The sequence below is a fragment of the Pristis pectinata genome, chromosome 1, assembly GCF_009764475.1.
Source record: "Pristis pectinata isolate sPriPec2 chromosome 1, sPriPec2.1.pri, whole genome shotgun sequence".
NCBI classification, from domain to species: Eukaryota; Metazoa; Chordata; class Chondrichthyes; order Rhinopristiformes; family Pristidae; genus Pristis; species Pristis pectinata.
The window spans coordinates 29,262,428-29,280,795 of record NC_067405.1 but is presented as its reverse complement, the minus strand read 5'-3'; the positions used below and the strand labels follow the sequence as shown (position 1 = coordinate 29,280,795).

The window sequence follows — 18,368 nt, the reverse complement described above, 5'->3', positions numbered from 1 at the left end:
CAGATAACACCATCTTGGAAATCTTGTCTTGTTGCTCACTGCATTTATGGGTGTATTTGGATGTAAATCAGTTAATGTGGCTGTTAGGATCATGGAATTTTGAGCATAAGTGAATTGCATAAATAAACACGATGCATCCAAGTTTTGTTTTAACTGTTCACCAAATAGATCTGTGCCTAGACTGGGCCTGCCCAAGATGTTCAAATGCAAGTATCCTCCAGCCATGATTTTTTTTTTTGTTTGCTTGTGTGTCTTCAACATTGTGTTTATTTAGGGGACACATGAAATGGTAATTTTTCTGGCCTAGTAATTGCAAAATTTTGAGCTTTTTTTTAGGAAATATCCTTGGTGGTTTCCATAGTTTCTTTTAGCTATTGCAAGTTTGATATTAGGGAGTTTTGACAAGAGTTACTGTTTCATTGATTTCAGTTGATTGGCATTAATCTTTATTTCAAGCACATAGAGAATGCAGTCTTTGCCCATTTGGTAATCAATTGATCATTGAGGCTTCAGTTCATAAGAATATATTTCTAAATATTTGGCAGGGTATAATGTCTTCACTTCTTGCCAGACTTTCGATTTAAAGTTGTTACTGATTAAGAGGTACATGGTATCCAACCTTTTTGAAGTCTTGTTTCAACCGCCTGGTCCAAGTTCACCTGCTGTTAAAGGACAGTGGCGTCTTCAGCAGTTGGACTTTACCTTCTGGTGTGAAGGAGCTCTGAGATAGCTTGTCTATAAGAAATAATACTTCTGTTGCATCCAATCTTTGTACACCCATTTTTCCAGGTCTTATAAGAATGCATGAGCTATATGTTTGGAGGGAATAAAGCATGTAGTTTTAAAGTTGATTAAACTCAACTTCGAAAGATAGCTCATTGAAGTCCAGAAAATGGATATATAATAGTGGTGTTATGGAAAAGCAGTCAATTTTAAATTAAATTTTACATTTTAAATTGCATTTTATTTACAGTGTGGTAGCAGGCCCTTCTGGCCCAACGAATCCGCGCCGCCCATTTTAAACCCAAATTGACCTACCCATACGTCTTTTAGAATGTGGGAGGAAACCAGAGCACCTGGAGGAAACCCACGCAGACACGGGAGAACATACAAACTCCTTACGGACAGCGGGAATTGAACCCCTGATCACTGGCGCTGTAATAGCGTCATGATAACATGTGAACTGCACATGCACAGTGCAGTATACTTTTAGAAAATATCATCAATAGCTGAATGCAGTTCACCTACATCTTGTTTCCTTGACTTGTCCCATTATTATGATCAAACCCTTCTATAATTTAATCATTCCTGCCCACAAAGCTAGTCATACCCCCAAGATGAATTAACCATCGTTGGTAGTTTGTGCAAATTTTATTTGTTTGTCTTGAAAGGGATCTGAGAATTTTAGTTGGAGTTTTTGATTGCAAGAATAGTAGTAGCCTGTTCCTTTTCCTCCACCTCCACACCCCTCCCCCCCACCAAAAAACAAAACATTTTGGCAGGGTGAGGGAAAGGTTGAATTAAGGCCTACCTAACACAAGTCTCAAAGCATTTTGAGTAATTTATGATCAGGTTATTTGCAGGTGGCTGATTTTAAATATTTTTTAGAACCACTTTTGGCTATTTAACCAACTTTACTACCACTTCAAATATTTTTAAAGATTTTTGAATCAAGTTTTAAACCATTTCGCAATTAGTTCATGGCAAGTTTTTCATTAAGCAATAGGCAAGTCAGTTTAAGTGACCTCTCTGGGTGAAGGGGGGAGCAATTTTTTTTTCTAAAAGATTTTTTTCTCCAGTTGCAGCAGCCAGCGCAGCAGAAGGGAGGAGCTAGCAGGTTCATTTTTAAAGATGTGTGATTGGCTAAGTGTGTGTGGCAACTCAGCCAATATAAGGAAAGTAGGGTATAGTGGAGCGGCCATAGTGAGTGGGCCAGTGTAGGAGTAGGAATCTGAGGCTTTGGCCCCAAGAGGCTTCAAGGAGGCATAGGTGAGTAGCAGGTAAGAACAGAAGGTTTTTATAGTAGCTAAATAAAAAGACATCAAATTATAACTAAAGTAGGGATGCAAGATCAGGTGATGTGTTGAGGCTGTATGATGTGGAAGCTGGTGGACCCCTTTGTGGTTCCTGGTGACCACATTTGCAGCAAGTGTTAGTTGCTTGAGGAACCTGGGTTCAAAGTTGATGACCTGGAATCTGAGCTTCAAACACTGTGATGCATCAGGGAGGGGGAGAGTTACCAGGATGCTGTGTTTCAAGAGGCAGTCACATCTGTTAGATTAACTACTTCAAATTCAGTCTGTCATCAGGGGCAAGAGGGTGTGACTGTGAATAAGGCAGGTAGGGGGATTCAAGAGGTAATGCTGGAGGAGCCTCAGCCCTTGAGCTTGTTGAACAAGTCTGAGATTCTTGCTCCCTGTGCAGATGAGAGTGGAGGCTGTAGGAAGGATGAGCAACGGAACTGTTGCGCCGTGGTTCAGGGAGCCATTCAAGAGGGGGCAGACAGGAGAAGTGTAGTTGTAATTGAGGATGGAATAGTCAGGGGATTCGACACAATTCTGTGTCACAAAGATTGAGAGACTAGAAGGCTGTTGTCTGCCTGGTGCCTGGGTTCAGGACATCTCATCTGACTTGCAGAGGAATCTGGAATGGATGGGGAAAGATCCAGTTGTCATGTACCATGTGGGTACCAATAACATAAGTAGAGCAAGGAAAAAGGTTCTGCTGAGGGAATTTTAGCAGCTAGGGACTAAATTTAAAAAGGCAGAACCAAAAAGGTGGTAATCTCTGGATTGCTACCTGAACCATGTGCAAATTGGCACAGGGTAAATAAGATCGGAGTTAAATGTGTGGCTCAAAGATTGGTGTGGGAGAAGTGGGTTTGAATTTGTGGGATATTGGCACCAGTATTGGGGAAGGAGGGAGCTGTTCTGATGGGCCGGGCTCCACCTGAACCATGCTGGGACCAGGGTCCTAGTGAATTGCATAACTACGGCTTTATACTAAATAGTAAGGGGTGGGTTCAACAGTTTGGAAATGTATGGATAAAATAAAAGGGAAGGAGAGTGTAGGAGAAGGTACTGAAGTGTCCAGAATAAAGACAAAGTTTAGAAAGGGATAAGAATTTAACTTCAGGCAACATGAAGAAAAGCTTGAGAAGGATGGTAACTACAGGACTGAAGATGTTATATTTGAATGCATGCGGTATATGAAATAAGGCAGATGAGCTCATAGCGCAGTTAGAAATTGGCAGATATGACATTGTGGGCATCAGTCGTGGTTGAAAGTAGATCACAGCTGAGAGCTAAACATCCAAGGATACACATCCTATCGAAAAGACAGGCAGGTGGGCAGAGGGGGTGGGGTGGCTCTGTTGGTAAGAAAGTGAAATCAAATCCTTAGCAAGAAGTGGCATAGGATCAGAAGACGTGGAATTCTTGTGGGTAGAGTTAAGAAACTGCAAGGATTAAAAACTCCTTGTTAGGAGTTACATAGGCCTCTGAATAGTAGCCAGGATGTGGGATACAAATGACAACAGGAGATAGAAAAGACATGTAAAAAGGGTGATATTACAGTGGTCATAGGGGATTTTAATATGTAGCTAGATTGGGGAAAATCAGGTTGGTACAGGATTGTAAGAGAAGGAACTTGTAGAATGCCTATGAGACAGCTTTTTAGAGCAGCTTGTGGTTGAGCCCACTAGGGAAAAGGCAATTCTGGATTTGGTGTTATACAATGAACCAGATTTGATTAGGGAGTTTAAAGTAAAGGAACCCTTAGGAGGCAGTGGTTATAATAGAATTCATCCTGCAGTTTGATTTTGAATGGGTTCAAGTCCATGGTTCCCTGAAAGTGGTGAAGAAGGCATAGAATATAAAAGTTGGAACACTAAGTCGCAACTGTACAAGACCCAGATTAGACTGCTGTTGGAGTATTGTATGCAGTTCTGATCACCACACTACAGGAAAGATGCGGTTGTGCTGAAGAGCATGCAGAGAAGATGCACCAGAATGTTGCTTTGATTGGAGGGTTTTAGTTATGGGAAGAGATTGGATAGACTGGGCTTGTTTTCCCTGGAGCAAAGGAGGCTGAACAGTGACCTGATAGGTGTATAAAACTACAAGAGGCATAGATGGGGTAGATGGTCGGAATCTTTTTCCCATGGTAGGGGTATCAAAAACTAAAGGTGTAGGTTCAAGGTGAGAGGAAGAGTTATAAAGGGGATTTTAGGGGGTAGTTTTGTTTTACGCAGTGGTTGATATCTGGAACTCGCTGCCAGAGGAGATGGTAGAATCAGATTCTATCACTGTTTAAGAGATAACAGACACTTAAATAGGTAAGGCATACATGGACCTGATGCAGGCAAATAGGATCAGTGTAGATAAGCAAAAAGGTAGGCATAGACCTGGTAGGTCAAGGTCGTTTCTGTGCTGTACAGTTCTGACTCAATGACCATAAGTTTTGTGACGCTTCTATGAAACATCTTGGGACATCTCACCACATTTTCTAAACTGCCATGCAAACGTAAATATTAGTAATGGTAGTGGTAGAATGCTACAACCAAACGTGTTTAGTAGTTTTTCACAGTAGGTATGAAATAATGCACAGATTTTATGGGGCTACAGCTGAAGGATAAATGTTACTCCACATTAAGGCACCTTTCAATGTGGAATAATGTACCAGGATGCTTTGCAAAAGTATCAATGCAATAATTGATAGGTCACAAAGAGAAATTGGAGCAGATAGGCCCAAAATTTGTCAGTGGGTTTTAAGGAACACTTTCTCAGAACTGAGAGATGAAGGGAGAGAAGTCCAGAACTTGGGCCTTGCTAATTACAGGCATGGCTCACAAAGTTAAGCATAAAAATGTAAATAGAAGAGTAGGTCATTTCGACCCCTGTACCTGCATTTCCATTCAGTAAGATTAAGGCTGATCGTTTACCTTGGCTCCCCTTTCTGCATCAAGCCATGAGCCTTGATATTTTTTTCCTGCCCCTTCTCTCCCACCCACCCACTATCCAAAAACCAACTGATCTGTCCTGTATCTTGGGTAGAAAAATTCTAAAGACTTGCAACCTCCTGGGTGAAGAAATTTCTTCTTGCCTCTTATTTTAAGAATTTCTGCAAGCCCTGCAATAATTTATACTCTTCAATGAGATTGCCTCTCCTTTTTCTAAACTTGAGTATTCTACTTTCCCTTTCCTTATGTCTAAGTATTCCTTTTGTCAAATTTTGAACTTTTCCCATTTCTGCCTTCCTGTTTTCTCTTTGGCAAAATTTAAGATTTTTCTTTCAACTTACTAATATCTTTAATTTCTCTTGGGAATCTTAGTTGAGCCACTTGTTGGATTTTTTAGGAATATATTGGTTGTAAACTGAATTAATTCTTCAAATGTTAGGCATTCTTTGTATACTGTAATATCTTAATGTGGTTTTCCCCCAATCTGTCATAACCATCTCACACTTTGTACTTGCATAGTTGACATTCTTTGGATTTAAGACCCTGATTTTGGGTGAAGTACGTCAGTGCATAAAATACTATCATATTATTGTCACTTCAAGATTAATTTACCCTTTCTTACTGCATAGTGAATTAGTCCTCCATACTATTGTTAAATAGGCAAATTAAATTGGAAGTGATCAAGAGGCTAGAATTGGAGGAATGCATACATCTCAAAGGATTGTAGCTGGAGAACAAAAAGCAGAGCAGGAGTGCAGGTCATGTGGCTCCTTGAATCTTCTGCACAATTTGCTAAGATTATGGCTGACCTGATATTGGCCTTGACTCTCTTTTTGCCTAGTCGCCATAACCCTTGATTTTTCTCTAGAAATCTATAAGTCTAATTTATTTCAGTATGCTTATTGACACTGCTTTCCTAATTCATTTGTGGAGAATTCCAAAGATTGATAATGGGCAAAAATAAAACCATCAATGTATTTGAAGTTACAATATAAATTTTAAAATAGACCCTTTGCTTAACTGTGTGTCAGTGAAGGTCCACAAGCATGGAATGATGGTTTTATTCTACCAGGTGTATGTTAGGTTGATGGTATTAGGCTTTTGGATGATTTCTGGTTTACAGAAGATGGCAATCTGGCCAGTCGTTCCCTGGAAAAATTGAGTAGAAAGGCAAAGGTCATAAGTGCTGCACCAGCAAACAAGCTTATCTCACATTTGGCAGCATTAGATACAGAAATGGTTGGTCTTAGTAGTATTAATAATAAATGATTCATAGCTTTTCTGAAGGTCCAAAACAAGTTGGATTTGAAATATTACCAAACAGAGATGGAGTCATCAGCTATTGAATGAAGTTTATGACTGAGACCAAAGGTAATATCATTATTTAGTTGGAGGAAATTTCTGTTTATCCAGTACTTTTCATTCTTTATCCACTGTTGGCCTGGGAGGATATATTGACCAATGCTAATATTTTATTGAGGAAAAAAAAACTGGCAAACAAGTCAAGCTATCTTGTGAAGTTATTTCCATTCTTCTATTGCATAGGAACTTACACAATTTAGACTCCACAACATTGGGAAAAGGGCATTGTGTTCCCAAGTCAGGACAGTGTGTGAAACTTGTAATAAGAACCTGTAGATGTTTTCATGTTGATCTGTCTTTCCACTTCATGGGTTTGGGAGGAGTAGTCATTGAAAATCTTGACAAGTTGCTGCAGTGTCATGGTCAGAGTTGTTCAGCACAAACAGACCCTTCAGCCTGCCACGTCTGTACCGAACCCTTTGCTCACCTGCCCCCATTAGTTCTACATCCTTGTATGCCTTGTCTATTTAAGTGCCTGTCTGCATATCTCTTAAATATAGAGATTGCATCTAATTTCACCACATCCTCTGACAGCAAGTTCCAGATATCAATCACTGTTTGTTTCAAAAAAAAACCTTTCCGCTCAAATCCCCTGTTAAAACTTCTTCCTCTCATCTTAAAACTATGCCCTTGTATTTTTGATACCCCTACTATGGAGGAGAAAGATTCTGACCGTCTGCATTGTCTATGCCTCTTAATTTTATGTACCTCTTTCAGGTCACCCCTCAGCCTCCTTTACTCCAGGGAAAACAAGCCCACCCTGTCCAATCTCTTCCCATAACCAAAGCCCTCTAATTCAGGCAACATCCTGGTGCATCTCCTCTATGCTCTCTCCAGCACAATCACTTCCTTCCTATAGTTGGTGACCAGAACTGCACTCAACACAGCAAGAGCAGTCTAACCATGTGTTTTGTGAAGTTGCACTATAACAACCCAACTTTGTATTCTATTTCCTGTCCAATGAAGGCAAGCGTGCCAAATGTATGCATGCACCACTGTTGTTAGTAGAATCTCAGACGGCAATGAGGAGGCTTGCAGGAGGGAGATAGATCAGCTGGTTGAGTGGTGTCACAACAACAACCTTGCACTCAATGTCAGCAAGACCAAAGAACTGATTGCGGACTTCAGGAAGGAAGTCTGGTGAATACACACCAGTCCTCATTGAGGGGTCAGCAGTACAAAGGGTGAGCAGCTTCAAGTTCCTGGGTGTCAACATTTTGGAGGATCTCTCCTGGGTCCAACACATTGATGCAATCACAAAGAAGGCTCACCAGTGGCTCTATTTCATAGGTTTTTGAGGAAATTTGGTATGTCGCCAAAGACTCTGCAAATTTTTATAGATGTATGGTGGAGAGCATTCTGGTTGCATCACAGCCTGGTGCGGAGCCTCCAATGTGCAGGATTGTAAGAGGCTGCAGGTGGTTATAGACTCAGCCAGCTCCATCACAGACACAACCCTCCCCAGCAGAGGGTGAAAGGTGAAATATTTAAGGGGAATCTGAGGGGGAACTACTTCACTCAGGGTGATATCAGTGTGGAATGAGCAACCAGTGGAAGTGATGGATGTGGGTTCATTGTAACATTTAAGAGAAGTTTGGATAGGTACATGAATGAGAGGTGTGGAGGGCTCTGGTCTGGGTGCAGGTAGATGGGACTGAGCAGAAAACCAGGCTGACATGATGGGCCAAAGGGCCTGTTTCTATGCTGTAGTGCTCTATGATGATAAATCAGATTCTGATTCTCTTTATCCATAGAAGCAAAAAATTCTACAACTCGTTCTGTGTGGTTCTTGCTTGAGTGAGCCACAGTGAAAGCTATATTAATTCTCCAGTCAATAAAAGCCACTTATTTCTTAAAATTTACTTTCTCTGGCTGATGAACGTGCATTGATCGCACTACCACCCACCATTGCGAATTGAGGGAAGCAGTTGTCATTGTTGCACCCAAGACCTGCTCAGAGCTACTCTTTCCTGCAACTCTGCTGTCGCCACCTTTTCCCCCTCTTGATTTTTTTAAATTGTAATTTTAGTACTCATGTTTGGACTAGGTCTTCTGTTTTTGTGGAATAATTGGTGAATGTCAGCTGTCACCAAATATTTCTGAATATTCATTCCTCGTTCACACTTTCACATCCAAGTACACAAGTCGCATACATGTCTTTGAAAAGCACTGTGGGAGGGGAAAAACAAGCAAAGTGCAGTAGTCTCAGTGAATGAGATCCTACGGAGTGAATGTAGTGAGTTAGGCAGAAGGTTAAAAAGCAGGACCTCAAGGGTTGTAACCTCTGGATTACTCCTAGTAGCACATGCTAGTGAGGGTAAGGATGGGGAGATAGGGCAGATGACTGTGTGGTTGAGGAGCTGGTGCAGGAGGGAGGGATTTAGATTCTTGGACCTTTGCGATCACTTCACAGGCAGAGGTGACCTGTGCACGAGGGATGGGTTGCATATGAACTAGAGGGGAACAAAATCTTGGTGGGAAGATTTGCTGGAGCTTTATGGGAGCAGTTAAATTACTCCGGCGGGGGTGGGACCCAAAGTAGTAGTGTGGCAGATGGGAAAGTGGAAGCAAGTACAGAAATTCAAGCAAGTCCTGTAGGCAGGGGCAGGACAAGGAGTGAGGAAGGTTTGATAGACTAAACTGCAGTTATTTTAATGCAGGAAGCCTGATGGGCAAGGCGGATGAACTCAGGACATGGATAGACACAAGGGGTTGTGATATCACTGTTACTGAAACATGGTTAAGGGATGGACAGGACAGGCAGCTCAATGTTCCAGGGTACAGATGCCACAGCTATGATAGGTGGGCGTAAGAAAAGAAGGGGGGGTTTCATTTTTGATTAGGGAGAACATCGTGGTAGTACTTGGAAGATATTCCTAGGGACTCATCCAATAAGAAATAAGTATGTGATTGTACTATTGGCTCCCCCAGGAGTCAACAGGAACTATTTGGATATCGGACAGCTGTAGGAATAATGGAATTGTAATTGTAGGTTAGTTAAACTTCCCTAATATTGACTGGGACTGCCATAGTTCTAAGGGATTAGATGGAGCAGAATTTAAGTGTCCAGCAAAGTTTTCTCAAGTAATATGTAGATGGTCCTGCAAGAGAGGGGGCAACACTGAACCTCCTGTTGGGAAATGAGGCTGGGCAAGTGGCTGAAGTGTCAATGGGGGAGCACTTTGGGACCTGTGACCATAATTCTATTGGATTTTAAATAGTCATAGAAAAAGATGAAAGTTAAAATCCTAAATTGGGGCAAGGCTAATTTTGATGGCATTAGACAGGAATGTGCAAAGGTTAATTGGGAGAGACTGTTAGCAAGTAAAGAGGCATCTGGCAAGTGGGAGTCTTTTAAGTGAGATGGGGAGAGCTTAGGGCCAACATGTTTCTGTTGGAATGAAGGACGAGTCTGGCAGGATTAGGGAATTCTGACTGACAAAGGATATTGAGGCTCCAGTCAGGAAAAAAGGAGGCATATGTAAGTATAGGTCGATGGGATCAAGTGAATCCCTTGGAGTATAAAGAATGCAGTACACTTGAAGGAAATCAGGAGGGCAAAAATAGGACATGAGATAAGGTAAAGGATTATCCTAAGATTCTGTAAGTATATTAAGAGCAAAAGGATAACTACGGAGAGAATAGGTCCCCTTAAGAATCAGTGTGGTCATCTATGGGTGGAGCCATGGGAGATAGGCGAGGTCTTAAATGAATATTTCTCATCGATATTTACCCTGGGCTTATCATGGAAGCTTGGGAATTCAGGGAAGAGAACAGTGATGTGCTGAAATGTATCAACGTTACAAAAGAGGATGTGTTGGTGGTTTTGAGGCACATATAAAGGTGGATAAATCCCTAGGATATGACCAAGTATATTCTAGAATGTTGTGGAAAGCAAAGGAAGAAATTTCAGGGTCCCTGGCAGAGATTTTTGTACCTCCATTTGCTATGGGTGAGGTACTGGAAGACTGGAGGGTGGCTTCAAGAAGGGCTAGCCAGAGAACTACAGGCCAATGAGTCTAATGTCAGTGGTGGGTAAGTTATCAGAGGGGATTCTGAGAACCAAGATCTATCTGCATTTGGCAAGGTAAGAATTGACTAGGGATAGTCAGCATGGCATTATGTTTGAGAAATCATGTTTTTCAAACTTGGGGTTGTTTGAAGAGGTGACCAAGAGAATTATCATGTTTGCAGTAATTTTTCTAATTGTGCTTTAACTGGCTTAGATAATGTTTTTTGATTATTCATAAATTTGTCTTTCATTTTAATTAGTTACTGAATGCTTCTGCATGTCAGGCATTCCAACAGCATTGACTGTTGTCAGAGCTGGGAAAATTTTTTATTGTCTATCAAAGATATTTTCAGCAGTTGTTTGTAGCCTATGTGGCTCTGACAGTGTGACCTAATTTATCATGCAAAGTCCTTGCATCACTTTTTTAAAACCTGTTTTTGTTACTGACCTAATGCCAGTAAGTAGGAGTAGAGAAACCCAGTTCTTTATGGAAGTTAAACTCTGAACAAAGTGAGTCATTTAGAAAAATTGGTGTTTAAATGACTTGAAATCAGAAATAATCAGCGCACTGTGGTGGTATCATCTGTAAACTTGTAGATGGAGTTAGAGCAGAATCTGGCCACACAGTCATGAGTGTATAGGGAGTAGGGTAGGGGGCTGAGGACGCAGCCTTGTGGGGCACCAGTGTTGAGAATAATCGTGCTGTAGGTGTTGCTGCCTTTCCTCACTGATTGCGGTCTGCTGGTCAAGAGCTCAAGGATCCAGTGCAGAGGGAGGTGTTGAGTCCCAGGTTTCGGAGTTTGGTGACAAGTTTGCTTGGAAACTATAGTATTGAAGGTGGACCTGTAGTCAATAAACAATAGTCTAACGTAGATGTCTTTACTGTCCAGATTCTCCAGAGCTGAGTGTAGAGCCAGGGAGATGGCATCCACCATAGACCTGTTTCAGTAATAGGCAAATTGCAGTGGGTTGAGGTGTTCTGGGAGGCTGGAGTTAACGCGTGCCATGACCATCCTCTTGAACCACTTGATGATGTTGGATGTTAGATCCACCAGGCGGTAGTCATTAAGGCATGTAAACTTGTTTTTCTTGGAATGATAGTGGTCGTCTTAAAGCAGTTGGGAACCTTGGATTGAAGCAGAAAGAGGTTTAAAAATGTCTGCAAATACCCCCGCCAGCTGATCTGCACAGGTTCTGAGGACGTTGCCAGGGACACCATATGGGCCAGATGCTTTCTGCAGGTTCACTCTCCAGAAGATTAATCTTGGGTCCTGAACAACGACCATGGGTTTAGGTACATTGAAGGCTGTCGGGATGGGTGGTGGCCCCAAAGATTGAGGAGATCTGAAAAGGTGTGGCGTCATAGGTCATTATGGAAAAGTGTGCTCATCCTGTCAGAGGAAACATGGTTTGGATAGTGGATTGGTTGGCTAACAGATGAAGCACAAATGGATCTTTTCTAGTTGGCAAGATATAAAGAGCTGTTTGTTACTGGGATTGGTGTTGGGTCCTTTTTAGATTTTTATGTGACTTGAATGAAAGGATTGAAGCTATGTTTTGCTAAATGTTATGATGACACAAAGATAGATAAGGAAGTATGTTGTGAAGAGGACATCAAGGTAACAGTGATATTAAAAAGGCCATGAGTAGGCAGTGATCTGGCCAATAGAGTATCATGTGGGAAAATACAAACTTGTCCATTTGGTTTGAAAAATAAAAAGAAAACTATCATCTAAATGGTGAGAGCTTGCAGAGCCCTGGGATGCAGAGGGATCTGGTTGTTCCAGTGCATGAGTTGAAAAAGGCTAGAATCTAGGTACATCAATTAAAGAAGCTAACAATGTTGGTTATTGTGAGAGGAATTGAATACAGAAGCACAAAGATTCTTCAGTTATACAAGACAGGCCACATCTGGAATATTGTCTCCTTATTTCAGGAAGGATATTCATGCACTTGAAGCAGTTCAGAAAATATTTATTGAATTTGGATTGTTTTACAGGAAATGTTGAACAAGGTATGGTTGTATTGTCTGGAGGGCTATCATAAGGAGAGTTTGGATAGGCTGGGTTTATTCCCACTAAAACATAAGAAGCTGAGAGGTGACCTTATCAAGGTTTATAAAATTATGAAGGGGGTAGGAAGGATGTATAGTCAATCTTTTTTCCGGGGGGAGGGGTGTCTAGAATGAGAGGACATGAGTTTAATGTGAGAGGGGAGAAACTTAAAGGGGATCTGAGGGGTAAATTATTCACACGGGGTGATGAATATCTGGAATGAGCTGGTGGAGGGAGATGCAATTACAATGTTTAAAAGGCATTTGGACAGCTACTTGGCTAAGAAAAATGTAGAGGGACATAGGCCTAATTTGGGCAAATGAAATTCATGTAGACAGGCATCATGATCGGCATGGATGAGGTGGGCTGAAAGGGCTCACTTCTATGCTGTACATTTCTATGATTTTCTATGGTGAATGGATTGTTCAGTAAGAAACAAGCCAATGTACTGATGGGCTGGATGTCAGTCTACTGTGTAATTATTCATTAAATTCTCTGAGTAATAAATAGAATACTTACTACACTTCTGTAAGTGCATGCTAGAGCCTTCTGTTCCCACAACTACCCTTTTACTTGACTATCTGCTTCTTGGTCTCAGCATGCACAATGTTCTGAGCTAGCTTGAAAATCAATGAACTGCAGATGCTGAAAATCTGAAATAAAAACTATGATGTCCCCTTGTGATAGCCATTGTCACCCTGGGGGGAAATGTCTTGCTGTCCACTCGATTTATGCCTCTTACCTTGTACATCTCTATCAAGTCACCTCTCATCCTCCTGTCCAAAGAGAGAAGCCCTAGCTCACTCAACAGCATCTATGGAACTGAATAACAGTCTTTGATCAGAAATATTAACTGTTTCTTCTACAGATGCTAACTGACCTGCTCGGTGTTTCTAGAATTTTTATTTTCTGAGCTAGATTACATTGATTCAAAATCATTCAATAAGCCAAATTCCAAACCTCTCATTCCTTTTGCAAAGGAAAATGACACATGAGCAAAGAGAACTGGAGGGCTACAAACCCTATCACCAATAAAACTGGGATCTATTGACGTGAGTAGAAATGGTATGTCACATTAGATATTGTCGGACTTGAAGAGGTGAATATTCCAGGGTTTCAGCAATTTACATAGAACATTACAGCATAGTACAGGCCCTTTGACCCAAAAAAAACTTACCCCTGACATCCCCCTTATACCTTCCTCCAATCACCTGAAAATATCCCTTTGTTAGCCATTGTCACCCTGGGAAAAAAAGTCTGACTGTCCACTTGATCTATGCCTCTTATTTTGTACATCTAGGTCATCTCTCATCATCCTCCAAAGAGAAAAGCCCTAGCTCACTCAACCTGTCCTCATAAGACATGCTCTCCAATCCAGGCAACATCCTGGTAAATCTCCTCTGTACCCTTTCTAAGCTTCCACATCCTTCCCATAATGAAGTGACCAGAACTGAACACAATACCCCAAGTGTGGTCTGACCAGAGTTGTATAGAGCTGCAACATCACCTTGCAGCTCTTTAACTCAATACCCTGACTAATGAAGGCCAACACTCCATACACTGCCTTAACAACCCTATTGACCTGCGTGGCAACCTTGAGGGATCTATGGATGTGGACCCCAAGATTCCTCTGTTCCTCCATGCTGCTAAGAGTCCTGCCATTAACCTTGTATTCTGCCTTCAAACTCAATGTCTTGAAATGTATCACTTCACACTTATCTAGGTTGAACTCCATCTGCCACTTCTCAGCCCAGATCTGCATTCTGTCAATATCCTGTTTGTAATCTACAGTAGCCTTCTACACTATCCACTACACCACCAACCTTTGTATCATCAGCAAACTTACTAACCCACCCTTCCACATCCTCATCCAAGTCATTTATAAAAATCACAGAGCAGGGGTTCCAGAACAGATCCCTGCAGAACACCACTGGTACTGACCTCCAGGTAGAATATGCTCCATCTACCACCAGTCTCTGTCTTCCATGGGCGAGCCAATTCTGAATCCACGCAGCCAAGTTTCCCTGGATCCCATGCCTCCTGACTTTCTGAATGAGCCTTCCATGAGGAACCTTATCAAATGGAACCATAGAAACCTACAGCACAGAAAACAGGCCATTTGGCCCTTCTAGTCTGTGCCAAAACATTATTCTGCTAGTCCCATTTACCTACCCCCAGCCCATATCCCTCCAGACCTCTCTCGTCCATGTATCTGTCCAATTTACTTTTAAGAGCAAGCCCGCATTTACCACATCAGATGGCAGCCCATTCCACACTCCCACCACTCTGAAGAAGTTCTCTCTAATGTTCCCCCTAAACCTTTCCCCTTTCACCCTAAAGCCATGTCCTCTCATACTTATCTCTCGTAATCTAGGTGGAAAGAGCCTACTTGCATTAATTGTGTCTATGCCCCTCATCATTTTGAAAACCTCTATCTTATCTCCCCTCATTCTTCTCCGCTCCAAGGAATAAAGTCCTAACGTGCTCAGTCTTTCCCTGTAACTCAACTCCTGAAGACCCGGCAACATGCTTGTAAATCTCCTCTGCACTCTTTCAGTCTTACTGACATCCTTCCTGTAGTTCAGCGACCAGAACTGCACACAATATTCTAAATTTGGTCTCACCAATGACTTGTACAACCTCACCAAAACATTCCAACTCCTATACTCAGTACTTTGATTTATAAATGCCTGGATGCCAAAAGCCTTTTTTACAACCCTGTCTACCTGTGACTCTACTTTCAGGGAATTATGTATCTGAACTCCCAGATCCCTTTGTTCCTCTGCACTCCTCAGTACCCTACCATTTACTGTGTATGTCCTCCCTTGATTTGTCCTTCCAAAATGCAACATCTCACACTTGTCTGCATTAAATTCCATCTGCCATTTTCTGGACCATTTTTCCATTTGGTCCAGATCCCTCTGCAAGCTTTGAAAGCCTTCCTCGCTGTCCACTACACCTCCAATCTTAGTGTCATCCACAAACTTACTAATCCAATTTACCACATTATCTTCTAGATCATTGATATATACAACACACAACAATGGCCCCAACACAGATCCCTGAGGCACACCACTAGTCACAGGCCTCCAATCTGAGAAACAACCATCCACAACCACTGTCTTCTCCCACTCAGCCAATTTCGAATCCAGTTTACAACCTTTCCATGGATACCTAGTGTCTGAACCTTCTGAACTAATCTCCCATGTGGGACCTTGTCAAAGGCCTTACTAAAGTCCATGTAGACAACATCCACAGCCTTACCTTCATCTACTTTCTTAGTGACCTCCTCAAAAAAAACTCCACAAGATTCGTTAAACACGATCTACCACGCACAAAGCCATGCTGACTGTCCTTAATCAACCCTTGGCTGTCCAAATACTTATGTCCTATCTCTCAGAACACTTTCCAATAATTTACCCACTACTGATGTCAGGCTCACTGGCCTGTAATTACCTGGTTTACTCTTCGAGCCTTTCTTAAACAATGGAACAACATGAGCAATCCTCCAGTCCTCTGGCACCGCACCCATGGCTAAGGACACTTTAAATATATCTGCCAGGGCCCCTGCAATTTCTACACTAGTCTCTCTCAAGGTTCAAGGAAATATCTTGTCAGGCCCTGGGGATTTATCTACCTTTATTCGCTATAAAGCATCAAGTACCTCCTTTTTAATCTCTATATGTTCCATGACACTAGTGCTTGTTTCCCTTCCTTCCATTTCCACGCTGCCAGTTTCCTGAGTAAATACTGATGTAAAAAAAACTGTTTAAGACCTCCCCCATCTCCTGAGGCTCCACACATACGATCACTCTGATCTTCTAGGGGACCAATTCTGTCTCTTACTATCCTTTTGCTCTTAATATACCTGTAGAAACCCTTTGGGTTTACCTTCACATTATCTGCCAAAGCAGCCTCATGTTTTTTTGCCTTCCTGATTTCCTTTTTTAGTATTTTCTTACATTTCCTATACTCTTCAAGTACCTCATCTGTTCCTAGTTGTCTATACCTGTTATACACCGCTCTCTTTTTCTTAACCAGCTCACCAATATCCCTTGAAAACCAAGGTTACCTAATGCTTGTTACCCTTGCCTTTAATCCTGACGGGAACATACAAACTCTGCACTCTCAAAATTTCATCTTTGAAGGCTTTCCATTTACTGAGCACATCCTTGCCAGAAAATAACTTATCCCAATCCACCCTACCTAGATCCTTTCTCATTTCCACAAAATTGGCCTTTCTCCAATTTAGAACCTCCACTCGAGGACCAGACTTATCCTCATCCATAATTATCTTGAAACTAATTGCATTATGGTCACTGGACCCAAAATGCTCACCTGCACATACTTCTGTCACCTGACCTGCCTGGTTCTCTAATAGGAGATCAAGTATTGCATTCTCTCTCGTTGGTACCTCTATATATTGATTTAGAAAACTTACTGAACTGCCTTACTAAAATCCATGTACACCACATCCACTGCTCTACCTTTATCAATGTGTTTTGTCACATCTTCAAAGAATTCAATCAGTCTCATGAGGCATGACCTGCCCCTCAAAGCCATGCTGACTGTCCCTAATCAGCCTATGCTTCTCTCAATGCCCATAAATCCTGTCTAAGAACCTTCTCCAGTAATTTTCCCACCACTGAAGTAAGACTCACTGGTCTGTAATTCCCAGGGTTATCCCTATTCCCTTGAACAAAGGAACAACATTTGCCACAGTCCGATCATCTGGCACTACTCCTGTGGCCAGTGAGGATGCAAAGATCATCGCGAAAGGTGCAGCAATCTCTTTCCTCACTTCCCATAATAACCTTGGATATATCCCAACCGGCCTAGGTGACATATCATTCCTAATGTTTTTCAATAGTTCCAGCACATCCTCTTTCCTTGCGTGAACATACCGTAGCATATCAGCCTGTCATACACCATCCCCACAAACATCAAGGTCTCTCTCTAGTGAATACTGAAGCAAAGTATTCATTAAGGACCTCCCCTACATCTTCTGACTCCAGGCACATGTTTCCTCTTTTATCCCTGATCAGTCCTACCTCACTATAGTCATCCTCTTATTCTTCACGTGTAGAATGCCTTGGGGGTTTTCCTTGATCCTAAGCGCCAAGGACTTCTCATGCCCCCTTCTGGCTCTGTCCATTCTTAAGCTACCTCCTGGATACCTTGTAACTCCCCAGAGCCCTGTCTGATCATGCTTTCTAAACCTCGGGTAAGCTTCTTTCTTCCTCTTGACAAGACATTCTACATCTTGTGTCAACCACAGTTCCTTCACTCTACCATCCTTACCCTGCCTCAATAGGACAAACTTATCCAGAGCCCCATGCAAGTATTCCTTAAACAACCTCCACATTTCCACTGTGCACTTTCCTAAGAACATCTGTTCCCAATTTATGCTCCCAAGTTCCTGCCTAATAGTATCATAATTTCTGCACACCCCCCCCCACCCCCCCAACCAGGTAAATACTTTCCCATATCATCTGCTCCTATCCCTCTCCAAGGCTATGATAAGGGTCAAGGAGTTATGGTCACTATCTCCAAAATGCTCTCCCACCGAGAGATTTGAAACCTGATCAGGCTCATTGCCTTGTACCAGGTCCAGTATGGCCTCTCCTCTAGTTGGCCTGTCTGCATACTGTGTCAGGAATCCTTCCTGTACACACCTAACTCGGTCCCATCTATCCCCTTTACAATCAGGAGGTGCCAATAATTATTAGGGAAGTTGAAATTACCCATGACAACAACCCTGTTATTTTTGCACCTCTCAAAAATCTACTGATCCGCTCCTCAGCGTCTCTGCTGCTTTTTTGGGGGGTGGGGAGGGGGTCTGTAGCATACTTCCAATAGTGATTTGCTCCCTTCCTATTTCTGACTTCCACCCATACAGGTTCAGTGGACGATTCCTCCAGGACATCCTCTTTCTACAGCTGTGACACTGTCCCTGATCAGCAAAGCCACTCCCCCACCT

General features: G+C 42.1%; 1 protein-coding gene across 5 annotated transcripts in view; it reads left to right on the top strand.

Annotated features, from left to right (window-relative positions):
* mgat5 (alpha-1,6-mannosylglycoprotein 6-beta-N-acetylglucosaminyltransferase) overlaps window positions 1-18,368 on the top strand; it is a 117,010-nt gene that overhangs the window by 14,360 nt on the left and 84,282 nt on the right. The gene's annotated exons all lie outside the window — the stretch shown is intronic.